At 39.1% G+C, this 19,166-nt stretch overlaps 1 protein-coding gene across 1 annotated transcript in view; it reads right to left on the minus strand.

Annotated features, from left to right (window-relative positions):
* znf652 (zinc finger protein 652) overlaps window positions 1-13,585 on the minus strand; it is a 28,656-nt gene extending 15,071 nt beyond the window's left edge. The window contains exon 1 of the mRNA XM_007256308.4: window positions 13,159-13,585. The gene's annotated coding sequence lies outside the window, so the exon portion shown is untranslated. The remainder of the gene's footprint in view (window positions 1-13,158) is intronic.
* Window positions 13,586-19,166: the final 5,581 nt, after the last annotated feature.

A 19,166-nucleotide genomic window follows, 5' to 3' on the forward strand; every position in this document is an offset into this window, starting at 1 on the left:
CTAAAAGTACCTTAAGGAAAATCACACAGCCACAGGCAAAACAGAAACTCCTCACAAGACACCGACCAGAACAAGGACCTAACGCACAATTCCAGGCCTATGGAGCCGTGTGAAACATAAGAACAATGCTCAATCTGCGCTTATACTGTGGCACCTCTCAACCCATAATCACTGCATAACAAACAAAAATGAAAGTAGAGTTAGGCCTCATAACCAACCACTGCAACTGCCACTATTCAAAAGACTCGATCATTTCAAGCCCAGGTAAAGCTAACTGTCTTGGGTAAACGTTTTTTTGTCAAAATGCGCAGTGAAAATTCAGTCAACCGACAGCATTGGCAGTTATTCGCCTCAGAGGCAGAACGAAACCACAGTTTTCAGTATGAGTTTTGTGGGACTTTGTGTATTTGGTGGTCTACAAACATGGTTTCAAGGAACGTCTCTGAATGAAAAAGAGAAAGAAAGGACTACACCAAGCTTTTGCAGAAAATCTGTAAACAGGTGGAGGTCTAGGTGTGGCGATGAGAACGACTTCTGGCTGACCTCAAAGACCAGCGAAGGTCAACCACCAGACCAGAACTGAGGTGCGGACGGTTGGTGCGAGATTATGAGCGCTCTAATCAATAACAAAACAACAAAAACGGAGGCAAACACAAACAAGAAAAAGCACAGTTCAACCACACACTGTACCCTTAACGGTCTCAGCCTTGACTTCCTGCATCTCAGAGACTGTGTATGCGTGTGTGTGTGCATGCGAGTGTATACGTGTGTGTCTGTGTGCATGAGTAGTTTGCCTTCCTTGCAAGTAAACTAACTAGATCGAAAAATGACATTTAGCTTGCAACATATAAATACCTGATGAGCATTAAATCGGACAGATCAGTGCAGCCAAAATCAACCACACAAACACACACACGGGCAAGCGCACACACATATATAGAACAACTCACACTCCCACATACACCCACACCTATACAGACACACTCCGCTACCTTCCTGTACTCTCTGCAGCTTTCTGAGAATCGGCATGCGCGCCAAATGTGTGACCACACGATGGGTGCATAAGGGGTCACAGCTATGTGTTTATCTGCTTGTTGGCAGTAATGAATCCTGTAACAAAGAACTGTATCGAGATGCTCCTGATTAAAAAATGTGTGATTCACAACGAGTGGTGTATATATACTTAGATTTATATTAGATTTTTTTTAAAGATTTAGTATTTGCACTCACAGCCTTAATAAAATAACTGTAACTTATAACTTTAATAAGTTACAGAGCTCATATGAAAATATTGCAAGGATAGTTTAGTGCAAAGCTCAATACTGCTCAATAACAGTCAAAATGCACAAGTACCCAATTTTCAGATCTGCAAATTTCAGATGTAGATGTTCTCTACCACTCGCTGCAGCCCACTCAAACAAGCGCCCTCAGGTGTGTATGCTGCGAGGTGGAAGTGCGTGGGTGCTGGTGCATGTATACCTTTTTACTTATGCTTTCGGAGTACGAAAATGCACTTCTAGTAAAGGAGTAAAGGAGTTCATATTAGTGTGCACATCAGAGTGCACACACACACACACACACACACATGAAGACTTGTGCTGAGGCAGACAGATGGTTTAATCAGCAAGAAACCCAAGTTTTGCTGGCGTTGTTGCCAAGAGAGACATTAACAGCAGACCTGTTGGCCCGATCCCAAGTCAGCCACAAGCACTTCCCTTAATGCTCAGTGTGACTCGACAACGAGAGGGAAGAAAGCGGTGCTACCAAGAGAGACGTACAAGTTTTAAACAGAGCTGCATGATGCAGATAAAACACAAGTATTACATTATGCATTGCAATATACACACCAATCAGTCAGAACATTAACACCACTGCCACTGTGAAGTGAATAACATTGATTATGTGGTTACAACGGCCTCAGGTGGGATTATATTAATATGTAATATAAATATAATATATACATTTTTTTTTAATCTGATTATGAGGTATGCATGAATTACCATTTATGTAAAATACAAAACAGTATGCAAGTACTGCAGCCGGTTTTACCATAAACCCAAAAACTTCTCTCCTGTAAGATCTCTAGGGCTGGGGCGACGCATCGACATAATCGACGTCATCGATTACAAAAATACATCGATTTGCATAACGTGCGTCGGCGCGTCGTAAACATGGAGGCGCCTGTGGAGAGCATTAGAGGTTAGATCGGGCCCAAAAATTCCAACTGGCTGTTTTCGGGCTGTTTTAATGAGCGAAATATGATCAGAATTATGTTAATTAACACGGTAACATAGAAGCATAGAACTATTATTTTATTAAAATGATTTTTAAGAACAGCTAAACACAGTTCTGCAAGTCAAACGCGGAGGAGTTCACGTGCGAGAGAGAGAGAGAGAGAGAGAGAGAGAGAGAGAGAGAGAGAGAGAGAGAGAGAGAGAGAGAGGAGAGATTTGCTTGTTCTACTCACAGGTGAAGGTTCTCTTTGATCTCCTCGTGCTCATATTCTAGTCCCATTCATAATTCTGCAGCTCCCTCAGTGTTTTCTGCCGTATTTTGCGGCTAGCGCGAGCGCTTACAACTGACACCGCGGACCGCGAGGTGCCGCCGCGTTTGTGCCGAATCCGACTCTCTGCTGAATCTGACTCCCGCTTCGCGGACAGAATCGGCACAACACCCCCGCTGTAGAACTGCGGTAGTGAAAACAGCGCTTATAAATAAATTAGTTTAGTTTCACTTTCAGTTTTCGTTATTTTTTTAAAAATAAAAATATAATTAAAAAACAGACGCCTACATCTCGGACTATTTTCTGGAGCCCGGGTCGGATTTACGGGCGGGCCTCGGGTCATGTCGGGTTCGGGCAGAGAATCTAAGCTCTAGAGAGCTTGGACTCCGGAGAGCAATCTCCAGCTACAAAAAAACGCCAGCGGGCATCTAAAGTTTGGGAGCATTTCACGCAAAAGGGCAACAATGTGGTCCTCTGCCATACGTGCAAAAGGAGCACTTGAAGCGCAAACATCCAGGAGCACTATGTCAACAGGGTCACACAGTAAGTTACCGTTTACATCAGGGTCTCCGCGGGTGTCCTTAAAAAGACTTAAGGCTGTCTACCAAAGGTTTTAAACCTGCCACAGGCAGAAATTATACATTTTTGGTTTATATTTGTGCATGGCATTTCGCAGTTTCCAGAAACAGTAGCATTATTCATAAGTTCAGGTGTTTAGCTAAGCTAGCTGCCTTAAGTTATTTTAGCTAGCGCCGTCGGCGCTGCGGTGTCACACCGTTTTCTGTCACCGTCGGAATTTTGTGACCAGTGCTCACGGTTATGAGCGTTCATTGGCAAAACGGAAGCTTTCTATACCTACACCTTACCCTCAGCCCTAAACTGAACCGTTTTGGCCAGTCGGGGTAAACATTAGAAACGAACACGTTTCGAATCGGCCAGTGCACCGGTCTGCTGAGAACTACTTGCCAGTGGTCACAAAATCTAGCGGTCACAGAAAACAGTGCAACACACGGTTGTGGTGTATGGGAGCTTATCCATTTTTAGCGTTATAGATCTAAACAACGTGCTGTAAGTTACATGTAAGTGATTATAAGTGTGGGGTTTGGTTTAGTAGGCTTGTGTTGTTGTTGTTGTTGTTATTATATATAAATATAGTAATTTATCGTTTGCTTTAAAACGTAAAATAATTATTTAAATATGTTTCTCAATGAATAGATTAGTCGACTAATCGAAAAAAATAATCGTTAGAATAATCGTTTAAAAAATAATCGTTAGGGACAGCCCTAAAGATCTCACAAGTCTCTTCAGACCTTAGGACTATTGTCAGAATCCCCCAGGGAGGGTTCTGTATTCAACTGACAATACGTCCTGAGCGATCTATGCAGAACTGGCAACCTATGACTGAATCTCAAATTGTTGCCCCCATGTGTACTAGAGGCAGCATGTGAACAGTCAGTTCAAGTTAGCTGTTCAAGCTAATGTTTCAAAAGCACAAAAACTGGGCAAGCAGTAAAATCTGAACCACTAAGACTAGATGGCTGGGTAAGAACATCCTCAAAATATGAGACAGGACTTGTGTTCCTGGCAGTGGTCAGTAAACCAGCAAAAGGGTCATGAGAACCAAAAGCTCACAACTAACAGGATTAACAGGATCTCCTGCTGACATATTGGTACCACATACTACAGGACACATTCATGCCTTAATGGGTTAGAGCTGTTTTTTTTTTTTTTTGGAATGAGGAAGGCTATAAAGCAGTTGTAATGTCCAGCCCTCCACTTTGGTTAAATGGGAGCTTTATCAACAGGATGGCACCTGAGGGTGCCTAAAGGTTAGAGTAGTAAGGTCACTGGCTTGATCCCCAGGACTGATTGCCATTACACAAGATATCCACCCCTCAACTGCTCCCAGTGCTTAAAATCCGGAGTGTATGAGGTCACTGCTCAAATCACTCCAACAGATGAGTTAGTAAAATGGTGCAATGTTGGAATGTACTGTACATCTTATTTCAAATAAATAACTAAAAGTGAATGTCCTGTACAGTATGTTCATACCCAGTTGATACAAACTTGTATATGTAAAGTAATTTTTTACCAATTAAACCAATGACTGTAGAAAAACACCTTTTTTGGTTCATTTCTATAAAAAGATCCTGCGCAGTAGAGAACAGAGGCCATGACAGACTTCAATACTCATTTGAAGGTGCAAGAGATTTAGCCTGATTTGGTGACAATTAAAAGAAAAAAAATGTTTAACAGTATTTGGACTCAGTCTAGACTATTACATTTGACAAGAGTACTAGAAAAGCACATGTACTGTACACATACTACATAGCCGATCAAATCTGACTAAACCAACATTAGATGGTTGACTAACAACTAGTTAGGTTTCCTTGGCCATTTTGCATACTAACTTTAGCAAGTTGCCTGACAGCTCAACTATAACTCATCAACTCTATGTAATGAACAGAAAAATCCTGCAGACAGTGTGATCAGGCCAAGACTACTAGTCAGTAGAGTAAGCAAGAACTTGCCAGGGGTTCTTAAACTTTTTTTACAGTGCAAAACCTTAGCAACACTTTAGGGACTGTAGGAAAAATACAAAACAAAATGACTAATAAATACATCTATTCAACTTTACCAAAACGTGACCTTGTGGGGTAAAACCAATAGTAAAATATTATGGCATGTACACAAATTTTACTATTGGTGTAACATAACAAGGTCACATTTGGACAAAGATAATTAGATTTAATCTCATTTTGTCTGGCCTTTATTTTTCCTACGGTCCTTAAAGTACTGCTCGGCACTGGATATGCTGGAGACAAGTGAGCATGACAGTGTTGTGCCTTAATCTTGATCATACATAATATAAAAGTTAAAAGAGTTACTGGCACAGTACAACACTACTTTTGTGATCCTCTGGTACTATATCAGAACCCAGGACCTTGGGGGTGTGTTATGCAATCCTAACAGTGCAATATGAAGACAAAGTACAATGCTATCTAGTGGTCAGGGTTAAACACAAAATAAACACTGTCTGACCCCAATTTGTACATGTAAACTATATTTAAAATGCAATACTGCATTTTAGAATCCATGCAGTATATTGAAATACTCCTACATATTGATTTTTTTTTACAGCCCTGTTGGTTAGCTGGCTCATTTGCGAAGTGCAGGCTTCTGCAGTTCTACTTCAAATTCAGTCCTTGAGGCGTAATGTCCAATTTTGGGGACGGTTTGGGGATTTAGCCTCCTCAAACTTCAGACAATTTGATCCAGGTGTGTTGAGTGGGGAAACTGTGGCCTGACTGTGCATTACACCAGCCATACAGGACTGGATTTGAAAAACCCTATACCCTTCCCTATACTAATCACAGCCATCTACGTTGGTTAGGTGGATTACTTGGAAACAAGCTTGACCTTAGTGACTCATGAATGCTAAGGCATCATCAGCAAATGAACTGGGTGCAAGATTAAGGATGCATGACGGATGGCTTATAGTTTGGGGACAGTAGCACAGCAGTGCTGACATGCTGTAGTTTTCACAGGGCACTCTGTAGCGCTCGCTAAAGCTCAATGAAGAGGGCACGGATTGATTTGCAGCTGTGGTATAAAGTAGAGCGCTGGACATACTTAATGCCCTTGCAGTATAGCGCAGAATTGTTTTACCAAAACACTTATTATGCATGATGAAAGAAAAGTGGTTAAAAGCAATCCTGTGTCAGAAACCCACAGGATATATGAGTGTGTAGATATATGAGTGTATGGACATTTTTTGTGTGTTCGCAGTGAAGCAAAAAGATGGAATATTTAATGCAGTGTGTGCACAACATATAGTCATAGATGGAGGCCACACATTAGTGTGTGTGTGTGTAAAAATGGTACTGACATCCCATTAAAAAATTAAACAACCTTTTGCCAATCATCTCTCTCTCTCTCTCTGTTTCACAAGCTAATCTTCTTCCTCACAAGTGAGGATGACGATGATGACTCATGCAGGTTTGTTTCACACACTACGAGTCCCTTTGATGTGGGCAACCGCCAGAGCATCGAAATCTCTGTAACTATCGTACTTACTCACGGTGTGGTTATTGCATGTTTATAATCTTTCTAAGCATCAAAAAGAAAGTGTGGTACTGATTTTACACAAAAATAACAGTCACAAAGCAGCCACCTGCAGAACCGTACATTCACCTGAAGCTGGCATGAACAGTTTGAATATGAATCAAACGATTTGTTACCGATGGTCAGGATATGGGATAGGGGTAGATGATACTGCAAAAAAAAAAAATCTTTTTTTTCATATCAATATATGTTAAATTCTCAATACTCAAGGACATCTATCACACACTAGGAAATAAATGTGGTTGGTTGATTACCATGTCAGTCAACTGGGGAGTTTCAAAAGTGGCAATGGAAATCAGGGAAGCTGTCTAGAGCTGAATCACATTAATATGAATCTCCTAATGTATAGACGCAACAGATTACACTTGTGACTCCTGTATATACTGTAACTGTAGAATAACCCTTATATTAAACAGATACAAAACAAAGCCAAGGTTAATATGTTACTCTCGTTCTGCTGCGTGACGCACATGCACTTGAAGGGAGTTGGATTCTGGCAGGGAGGCAGAATTTGGCAGAACATCTGGAAAGGCCATCTCCAAATTGACAACGTTTTACAGATGAGTCTGTGTCAACTAGAGGGTGCCAGCCCACTGATAAGCACATTTAACATTTATCCTTAAATACTGTCATACTGCATATCTGTAATATCTGAAAGGGTATAAAAGCTACCCATTTATTCTTTGCCTTTGACCTAAAAAAATGATATGTGTAGCACTGGCCTTGCACTGAACTCAGGCAACTGCTAGTAATCTCACCTTACTAATTTAGTCTGGAGTTAACAGATGGCCAAGACATCATACCAAGAATTCACAATGAGCCAAGGTCTTACAAAAAGAAAGTGTGAGACAGAAAGGAAGAGAAATTTCAATAGATATCACAACACAGGGATTATGAATCACTATACTGCAGTACTGTAAGCAAAGTGTGTGTCTGTGAAAACGGTCATAGTATGAAATAGTCATATTTATAAAATCCAAATAAAAGAAAGATTTACTTATCATGCAATAATAACATTGAGATCCGACGCCAGAGTACACAACTTCTATCTAGACAGTGTTGCATCACAAAATATCACAATACAATATGATAATGATATTTTCTTACATCCCTATTTCTAACACAGATGTACAAATGCACATATAAAACTGCTCTTGTCCCTGTAGAGACATATTTCTAATAGAATAGGACTCTGGGATTTCTCTGGAATGATGGCGCTCCATCCAATACCAAATCTGTGATGAGTTACATTGTTTGGGATAAGTGGGGTTGTGATCATATGATCAACCAACACAAAGACCTCACAAATGTTTGTTTGCTGAATGCAACCAAATCCCTGCAACAATGCTGTAAAAAATAGTAGAAAGACTTCTCTGGACAGTAGAGATTACTCAAAAAAAAACACAAAAAAAACAACAATGTCTCAGTTCTATTGTCAATATAGAAGATCATTATAGGGATGCTTATATTCCAGCATTGAATGTATAAATAAATACATTAAAGTTTTCAACATAGTTTGTAAAATTTGTTTTTTTTTCCAATATAGTACACGTACATTACAAATATAAGCATTTATGGTTAAAAAGTACAACAATTGAGACTTTACTCTAGCAGAGGGGAGTTTACTGTAGCCACAAACTAACAAACTAGCCACAAACTAACCCCACTACAAACCCTTTCAACACTAGCTGCAGCACCAGTAGAGCAGAGCTGGGTTAGATGCTCCCATTAGTTCATGGGATCAAACTTGTGACTTTCCAAGTGGCTACAGCTGGCACATATAGCACACTGAACTGAACTGTAATTTTATCTGTTGTTACACCCATGGAGATCTAGCTTCTTTCACATTTGAGAACTGCGCGTCTATACATCACACTAAGGCTGCAAAGATTAGTCGCCATACTTTACTTTTTGTTACTAAATATCAGAACCTTTCACATTTAAATGTCTTCTGGGCGTTTTAAGGCAACTTAAATCCCCTGTTTAGCTTTTACTATAGTTTTAAAGCAATAGAGAAAGCTATGAACAGGAGCCGTAGCCAGAGGAAGCAAAGATTGAGGGAATGGCAGAAATAAACACTGAATAATTGACTAATCAGAAAAATAATCAACTTCCAAAATAATCATTAGTTGCAGCACTACATCACACAATATGTTTCAGTTGCAGCTGTCGCACCCATTTTTCACTTTTTGACATCGTTTACCTCGTTTAACATTTAAATGTTTACTTTACAACTATGAATGGACCAATACAAATGCTTTAAAGTAGCTTGTAATGAATTCATTTTACGTTGATGTCCACTTAAAGGGTAAAACCCTGATGTATATAACAATTTAGAGTTGTATTTTAACATAGCATTCTAGAAATCAGGTCGGCAAAAAACATGTAATAAAAAAAACATTTAATTAAAGCATGTGAATTGTTAAATGGTTAGAACTTTCAAAATGAGCTAGTTTTATCTCACACACTAAACTCATACACCTAGAATAGGTCAGATGAACAGATGAATCAGTATGTCACTTAGGGACTTTGAGTTAAAGTGAAGGAAGGAGTTCTGTGAGGAACATCAACCGGCGGTAAGATTGAGCCTTCACCTTTTATAAGAAACGCTGTTAATTAGGGCTGCAACTAATGAGTATTTTGGTAGTCGGCTAATTTGATTGAGTTTTTTGATTAGTCAATTAGTTAACGATTATTTCTGCCATGTCCTTCATCTCTAAAAACAATAGAAACAGCTGAACACAAGATTTAAAGGCATTTAAATGTCTGGATGTTGTTTAAATATGGAAAGTACTGTTATGTAAATATGTAATTTGTTGTGTTTGGGCACCTCTGGAGACCAAGTTGAGTGTAACCTGTGTGAGTGAGCCATTTACCCATCTCCTATTGCACTTTCGTCCCCAGCACTTTGTGTAATGCGGTACTATTACAAATTAACGAGTCGACAAATTTAAATAATCAGCATTGTTGATTATATCAACTAATCGTTGCAGCCATACTGTTAATGGTGTATAATCCATCTTTCCATCAGCAATATTCTTGCTATCCACTGAAGGGTTTCCCTCCACCAGTTTTGCATGCTGATACCTAGGTCACATAAGACTTTGTCATGACATGATAGTCCTTAAGTTTCCTCAACGAAAATGTATTATGATACAACAATATCTAATTGCACAAAAGCTTACCGTGAGGACAGCAAACAAGCCAACAGCTAGCTAAGCTAACTAACATTCCTACCAACAGTGTAATATGTAGTTTTGTTAGCTAAACTAGCTACAGCATCAGCAGGATGGACTGTGGAAAAGCGGGAGCAGGGAGTCTCAAAGCGTTAATTAACCAAGTTAGTCAAGCTAGTTAGTTGATTACTAACATTTTAATCAACAAGACCCGTGGCTAGCTGTTTGTGTTGGCTGTAAATTAGCTAATTAAAAGCATTCAGTGTGGTGACAGTTGACAGAGGCCTGAAACTTCCAGAGCTTCCAGAGCAGGAGAAGGGGAGTGGAAATTTCTCAGCCCCTGACCAGAAGAAGCCTAGCTAACCTAGCTAGCTAAATTAGCCTAGCCAGCTAGGTTCGCTTTAGCTTTAGTTTTTCAAAAAGGGCCTCCACCATTTCACAAGCGAAGTCCACAAGAGCAAATCAGCTTCAAAGTTAAAAGACCCCCTCCGCAGTCTCGTTACACTCAGACTGTTTATTTACGGATTATAAAAGGATTTAAGCGTGGACAAGCTCACACGAGCTCTCTGACAAAGAGCAACTTTTAGGTGAACGACGCACAGAAGGGGTTAAGCTGAAGGGAAGCTTGGTTGGTTGGTCTGGGGAAGAAAACACAAGACGCGAAGCGAGCAGGCCGCCCGCTCCGTTCGGCTACTCCAGCTCAGGCGGGTAGCTAATGCTAGCAGGAGAGCTAACGCTAGCTAGGTTAGCTAACTAGCTAGTGCTGCTTCAGTGGCTGTACAGGAGCACAGCTGCGTGACTGTTAGCAACCGGCTAGCTAACAAAATAGCCACCAAACCCAAGCTTTAATGCCTCTGCCTACTTTTCGTGCAAGCGGTACACGTTTTACTAGATAGCTAACCTGTCGACATGCGGGCTGCATCCCGTTAGGAACGGTTAGCCACACACAGAAATGGAGCGTATCCATGTTTGCGGGCGACTTTCACTAGAGGTGGGTAATCCAGGTCCAGAAAATGAGAATCTATCCCAGGATTTTGTGGCAACTGCATGTGTGGCCCTGGAGCAGCTCAGCTCTGTTTCTCTAAATTTGATTTAATAAAATTTTTTAAAAAACTCACTCACTCACACGTTTCTCTAAATCTGATTAAAAAAACCCTCACTGAGTAAAGACTTAAATCAAGCAAAAACTATATATTTATTACTTAAATATGAAAACATGAATCAGATCTCACTTGTTTACACCTTTATAAGTATGCACTGTACATTGTTCCTCTACATGTACCTAACTGTCATACCAGATCTCACTCTACACATTTATTCAATTCCACACACATTTATCTTAAAGAGCCACTAAACCCTAAACCATATTTTTCCAATAATTAGCTGAAATGTGTTCTTTTGAAGTAATGAAACCAGTCCTTATTTTTTTTTTAAATAAACATTTCCTAACCTTTAAAAAACGCTTTTATTGTGGTAATATCCACCTCTGCAGTGCCTTCTCATGTTCAGCTGTGCTATAGGTGAGGATGATGTGTCTGTATACTTTGGTACGCAGACACATCACAATATGCAAATCAAACAATTAATAATTCCGCCCCCTGCTGACGTCCAACCATCTGGGTCTCAGTGTTATTAGAGGGACACTGCTGCAGCTCAGCCAATCAGCTCTCTATCCTGCCCTGTCTCTAAACCCATACATTACCCAGTGCACCTCCCAGTCAGCAAAAATCAGGAAAAATTTAGTACTCATTTAACTCTATTCCTCTACACATTTGTTACAGCACATTCTATTACTTTACACTTTCTCCACAACTCACTCTATTCCTCTTTCTCTTAGCTTATTGTGTTCTTCTATACCCTTATAAGAACTCTGCATGTTTATGTCACTGTATTTCTTTATACTTTCACCAAATCTTACTGTATTGGTCCACACCTTTATCTAGAGTTGTACTATATAATTTCATATGCAATAAAACAAATCCATATTATGATAGTGATATTCCTGAAAGCAGACCATTTTTTTTGCTGTTTACTGTATTTACTTTTAATTGTTTGTTTGCCAATTATATGCCCAAATATGATGCACTTTAGTTTTGTGCTACATTTTTATTGGTATATTACTTTATTTTTGCTCTTAGTAAATTACTGTTTATGAAATAGACAAATGTTTATAGACTTTTTTTTAGTTTTTATTAAATGCATAAAACTGTTCATACCAAATACAATAAGCTTATTCCATTCCTTTACATTTTCTCCAGAACTCCCTTTATTCTCTTTCATTTATCTCAACAAGTTAACTTACTAGTTTGCTGTACTTAAGGAAAAACTCACTTACTCAATTAGCTACACTTTTACTGTATTACCCCTGTATTATGTGACTCCTTTGCTGCGTTCCCTCCACTGGCTTCCTGTTGCCGCCCGCATCCGATTCAAAACCCTGACGCTGGCCTACAAGGCAAAAAACGGACCAGCTCCTTCATACTTGATGGCGATGGTCAAAGCCAGATCTGCACCAAGAGCTCTTAGAGCTTCCAGTACGGCTCGGCTTGAACCTCCATCACTCAAAACACACAGAAAACAGACATCCAGACTCTTCTCTGTGCTGGCACCAAGGTGGTGGAATGAACTTCCACTGGATGTCAGAACAGCAGAGTCACTCGCCGTCTTCAAACGTCGACTGAAGACACATCTTTTTAAACTAAACTAAAAAAAAAAAAAAAAAAAGGGTTCCTAGGGTTCTAAACATGATTAAGTTCTATGTATCACTTGAGCCTAGTCTACAAACTAGCGTTGGATATCTTAAGTAAATTTGAAGCACTGTTGTAAGTCGCTCTGGATAAGGGCGTCTGCTAAATACCGAAAATGTAAATGTAATGTAAATATATTACTCTATACCTTTTTTTTTTACCTCACTCTATTCCGGTACATCTTCTTCTTCTTATTATTATTATTATTATTATAAACTCACTCTAGCCCTCTAGCTGCAGCTGCAGAGCCACTCAGGCAGTTGGAGCAAAATCCTGGGATGGATTTTTACTGCCTGGACCTGGACTACCCATCTCTAACTTTCACTCTTTTAACCCCCGAAAACCGCCCAGATTTAATTTCCATCACGTTGCTCCTGAGATTTTTCACACTCTCTCGGATTCGCCGGGCCGAGGTTGCATGCACCGGTAAATCTGAAAATTAACAGCATGTTTTGTGTGCATTAAAACGCTTTCTTTGTATCAGGTCAAGCTCAATTTTAAGGATTCCTCCTCCTCTTTGCAAACAACAAAAACCTAGCTACCCACTGCATTTCTTCCCGTGCAAAAAGAGTCTAAAGAGCCCCGCTCACGCGTGACAGTTTCCTACCTGCACGGCTGCTCTTGTGAGGGTCTCGCGGGAGTGCGCGCTTGCCATTTCCGTGGAAAAATAAGAAAATGCAAAAACGCAAAAAAATTAACTTGTGGCGGTAGGGAAGGAGAGAGAGGGCTGCTCCGCACTTCTCGTCGTTGCACTGCTTCTCACCCGTAGCGCGAGCGCCCTCTCTCTAGGCGCGTGCACTCCTCCACTCTAACTTGCAAGAGAGTAAAAGAAGATCCACAGAAAAAGAAGGAGGAAAAACCCACTAATTTGTTTAGTGTTAGCGAGTTCTTTCCGGCCGCCTGCAGTTAAGGGACACGCTAGCGGGCTGCAGCTGCTAGCCCTGTTAGCTACTTTTTATACTGGGGATATATAAAAAAAATCCAAAACTGGAGGCCGGCTGCGACCGAGCTCTCGCGCTACGTGGCGGTTTAGCTCGCACGGCCTGCTGTGCTCCAGGTCTCGCGCCTCCGGTACAGAAGCGCCCGGAGCTGGCGGGGCTAGCTGCACGGGAGCGCGCGCGTGCATAGTCGTCTGGAGGGAAAAAGGAGAGCGCTCCAGTTATCATATAGGTTACTAATGAATCTCAAAAAAAATTACAATATCATTGAAAAGTTACTTTATTTTAGTAATTCAGTTCAAAATGTGAAACTCATTATATAGATGTATTACACACAGAGTGAAATGTTTTAAAGGTTTAATTATTTTATTGTTGATGATTATGGCTTACAGACAATGAAAAAAACAAAAATCAGGGTCTCAGAAAATGTTATTATATAAGATCAGTTGATACTTTTAGCAGTGTGAAAAGTCCTGTTGGAAAATGAAATCCGCATCCGCATAAAAGTTGTCAGCAGAGGGTAGCATGAAGTGCTGTAAGATTTTTCACAGTGGATCAACACCAGCAGACGACATGTCTCTCCAAACCATCACTGAATGTGGAAACTTCACACTAGACCTCAAGCAGCTTGGACTGTTTCTCTCCACTCTTCCTCCAGACTCTGGTCCCTTGAATTATAAATAAAATGTAAAATTTACTGATGGTCAATGATAGTATGGAGAGCCATGTCATCTGCTCGTGTTGGTCCACTTTGTTATATCAACTCAAAAATCAGTGCATTGTCTACCAGGAGATTTTACAGCACTTCATGCTTCCCTCTGCTGACAACTTTTATAGAGATGTGGAATTCATTTTCCAGCAGGACTTGGCACACTGCCCACAGTGCCAGAATTACCAATTGGTCTCATATAATATTCTAATTTTTTGATAAACTGATTCTTTTGGGTTTTATTGGCTGTAAGCCATAATTATTAACAAAAAATAATACACACTTAAAATAGATTACTCTGTGTTATGCATCTATATAATATATTTTATATTTTGAACCAAAATACTGAAATAAAGTAACTGTTCAATGATATTATTTTTTTAAGATGCACTAGTATAATAAAGAATGATGATAAAGAAATTGGTGTAAATAAAGGTGTATAGAAAAATACAGTTAGTTAGAAGGATTAGAGCGAGCCAAGAATAGGAAAAGAGTACCTTTCAAAATGTATAGAGAAACAGAGTTGGGTAAGATAAAGTTGTTGAGCATTGTAGAAAGTCAAGATAAAGGTATATAAGAATACAGTGAGTTATAATGAATATAGAGGAATGTAGAAGTGTAGAGGAATAGAGGTCTAACGAATATACAGGAATATATTAAGATAGTAATGAGCTGTGATAAAAGTAGAGTAATAGAGTGGGCTAAGAAGATAAATAAGAGTAGAGTAAAAAGGTGTAGAGAAATCTAGTTAGTTAATATAAAGGTGTGAAATGGGAGTGCACTATGATGAGAGTGTGGAGAAAATAATAAGACATAGAGAAATTGTTAGTCCACTAATTTACCAATTGCCTTAGTAAACTTAGTCTTTAAAAATTGCTGTTAAATTTGCAAATGCAAGAAGATGACCATGAGTTAAACTTTTAAATCTGAAAGATAATGATGTTTCTACATTTACTGTAAACCTGGATAGGTTGTTTTTCAGTATAATTTAGTAATTAATTAAAAACAGTAGTGTCCAGTTAGGATCTTGTTGCCCAGCTCCATCCTGTTAGTGATCTGACTGTACAAGATAGTTCTTTTCAACATGCGATTCAGCTCCACTGCCTTCTTAAACAGCCCCCAGATCCTACAGTCTCTGAGAAGTTGAAAGAAATGAAAAGTTTGCTTGGAAAAAGGGTCTCCTTACCTGTATACAACTTTACGTTGTGTAGAATAGGAATGTGCAGACCACCTGTGAAGAGGTTTTAGGCACTTTACTCTTACCCCTCAGATAGCATATTGTCTGTTAATCATGCTTTCTGCAGCCTCCCTGTCACTCAGGGTCATGCTATTTCAACAGCACTTGTTGACAAAAACATTCCTTATCTCTAAAAAAAAAAATAGTAACTAACCTCCAAGGTCATGTGTGATTGTTATACAGTGTACAATAGAGTGCAAATTACACATCAATAAATCTCTGTGAATTATTAGTTAATAAATAAGAACTGTACATTAGCAATCAATATGAAGACTTTAAAGGTATGGTAGTCTTCAATCACACTCCACAGAGCTCTGATGAAAGTGTGAAGAGATTGAGTGAGTTCTACAAAAGGTGTAGAGCAATAGAATGGGCTGTAATAAAGTAATAGGGAAATACATGGATATGGATATATGTAATTAAGATCAATCATCAAAGTGAGAAAAGAGCACTCGCTGTCAAGTCCCAACATGTATCTCGAGGAAATGCAATTGTTGGGGGCTTCATAGGTTGGGTTCCCATTGACAAGGAGATAAACAGAAGCCTAAGATTACCTGGCTAAATGTATAATGCCAACAGCAATGTTTAGTGAAGGAAGGACAATTATTTAAGTCTGTTTTTCTTGGTTAAGCCTAGGGTCTGTACAGAACCCTGACCTCAAGCCCATCCAACACACTGAGGATAAACTGGAGCCAGGATTTATTACCCAGCATCAGCCATGATCTTGTAGCTGAATGGAAATTAATGCAGATCCAGAGCAGAACATGGTGGGGTGTTGGGCAACTTACAGTACAGTAAAAACCAATAAGATGATGTGAGTCCACATACACTATATTGACAATGTATCTCAAATGTCAAGGGAAGTCTGTCTTTAAGATTTTGGAGAGTTGTAGTAAGGATTTAATCACTTTCAGCAACAATAGCATCAGAAAGTTGGATGATCACAATGCCACTTCATCACCAGCTCCGCAACCCATCATCACCAGAGGAACTGGATGGAGCATCATCATCATTACAGAGAACACAATACCACTGCTCCACAGCTTAATCTTGGGGGAGCTTAATACTCCCCTAGCATATGTCTGGAACATACGCATCTCTTGTGGGAGTTTTATTTTATTGCCAATACTTTTCTACAGGATCTGTGTCAGCAATAGGTGCAACTTAATTCAAATGTTTTTTTTATTGATGTGCATGCATTGTTTTAGCAAGACAATGCAAAAGCCCATGCTGCATCCATTACAAAAGTATGGCTATGGTAGAAGAGGGTATAAATACTGGACTGGCTTGCCTGCAGCCCTGTGAAGAATAATGAAATGGAAAATGCAAAAACACAGACATACTACTTTTGCATGCTGTAAGATGTTTGTGAGAAGAATGGGAAAAAAACCCTAAGTGCTTTATTACTTGATGTCCTTAGTGCCAAAATGCCTTTTATACATGGTGAAAAGGATTGGCAAAATTATAAAAGGTTAAATGCTGTATCATCCCAACTATTTTTAGAATGTATTGCAGGCCCAAAATGCAGGAATTCCTGTTTTACGTACATCTGATTCAACTCAACCAGGTTCAGTGGGTCTGTTAAATCAGAGAAGTCAGAAGATTTGCTGGACCACTGCCCAGGGATCACCCATGGGTTACTGATATGCTAAAGGAATACATGTTAAATAGGTTATTGGAAAGAACCTAAGGGATGATATTTCTGGACATGGTGACCCAAGTGTCTCAGGTGTACAGTTGCATAATTGGGGTGGACACTGGCGCCATCTAGTGGCCTCAGCATGGAAATGTGCATCTACAAATACACATTCATTCAGAACAATGGGTCAATCATAGCTGCAGGGTAAAGTGCAACAAGCTCTGCATATAATATATGCATGACTGCAAGATTATCCCATGCAGATTGTTTATGCAAGAACAGCTCTGGCTAAAATGAATGAATGGTTTGAAAACCAACAACCAGCAAAAAGCATGGTATTGATTTACCTTAAAGCATCAGAAACAGCTGTAAACAAAGAAATCAGCTTTGGAAATCAGCAAATGGAAGAAGTACCAAAGGCGCTGCTCTGAAAAGGAACAGCAGTGTAACTCAACCCATTTTAAAAACTCTAAGCTTATCATATAACAATTTCTGCTTAGAAACGTGTTTGGCTATTATCAAGACACAAGGCACGCACAATTTCTTCTGAATCTCATATTTACTGATATGGACAAATTACAAACCAATAAACTAAATCAGATATAAGTTTGAGAAACCACTGTGCACTAAGGCTATATTTAGACTGCAGCCAAGACAGATTTGTTTCTCACATCAGATCTGTTGAACACAGAACACATTCGTCACTGTTATTTGCAAGTGATGAGCTTGTATTTGCATGTCTGGACATGACAACCAAATCTGCATGGGTTGCAGTAGTAACAAGATCAGTGTCAATAATTTTTGTTTGTCGCTCTTCTTGAAACCCCCACACCTCCAGCACTCTGGATTTGATGGGGTCATTGATTGTTGTGTTGTGATTGACGTAAAGAAAATATGATTTAAGTGGCCATTAAGCATCCAGCCTGCGACACATCTATAAAAATATGAGTAATCTTATTTCAAACCACCGCCAAATGTGGTTTAGATCCAATTAGCAAAAATATAAATTCATGTGGTTTTATGGTTTCTGGTTGTCCACACAATAAAAAAAAAAAAATAAATCTGGGTACAATTCAGATATGCCAAATATTTAAATTACTTGGCATTTTGAACATAGCAGAATTTGTGTTGACTGTCATGGGACATTTTTCCTTGCTTGCCATGGGAACTTTTCCTTGATTGGGTGTCATACAGGTTGATTTATATCCTCAAACATATCGCTAGATAAAACCAAAACCATTCAAAAATTCAAGAGACTTCCCCTTTAGACACAGCTGCAAAACACAAAATGAGGTAAAAATAACTAGATTTTACAGTTTGCTGTATCACACCAAGTTAAATTTGAAGCTTAAGGAAACATCTCAGAAGAACAGAAAACTGTAGCAAAAGTTGTTGCACCCATATTCTCATATAACTTCTATAAGTATGTCAAAAAGTGAAAAATTACGTGCAACAGCGGAAACGAGTTTCAAAACTATGTTTTTAATACTGCAGGAAAGGTATTAAAATGTAATTGGAAAGACCATCAAAATTAGTCGTTCATTCTGTCATTATTCCATACTAGTTAAATTCAATGTTAATATTAGTAAATTCATATTTTAATCTTATGACTTATTTTCTTTAGCACAGAAATAAAATTGTGTTTATCTGAATTGGGATACTGAGCTCATCAGCGTGGTAATTAATCTTTTTCTTAACTAGGGCTGCAACGATTAGTCGTCGTAGTCGACAATGTCTATTAGAATAATTTGTCAACACTAAATTTCAATGTTGTTAATTTCTAATTTTGTTCATTAATAACTGCAATGATCTAAACAAAATGCTGGAGACAGGAATGCAATAGGGAGTGTGTAAGGGCTGCTCACTCACTCGGTTCACACTTGTCTTTTTGGCATTTAAAGCCCATGTTCAGTTGTTTCTATCGCTATGAAGTGATAAAGAAATCTAGAAACAGAAGTTGTACCCACAGGAAGCTAACTGACTAATTGAAACCCCAAGCCATCAAGATAAATATTTGCAGCCCTACACTGTTCTTTGAACAGCTACCTGTATAGGAACTTAGGTATGATTATAATAAATTAAATTAGACAAC

The sequence above is a fragment of the Astyanax mexicanus genome, chromosome 19 (assembly GCF_023375975.1).
Source record: "Astyanax mexicanus isolate ESR-SI-001 chromosome 19, AstMex3_surface, whole genome shotgun sequence".
Classification (NCBI taxonomy): Eukaryota; Metazoa; Chordata; class Actinopteri; order Characiformes; family Acestrorhamphidae; genus Astyanax; species Astyanax mexicanus.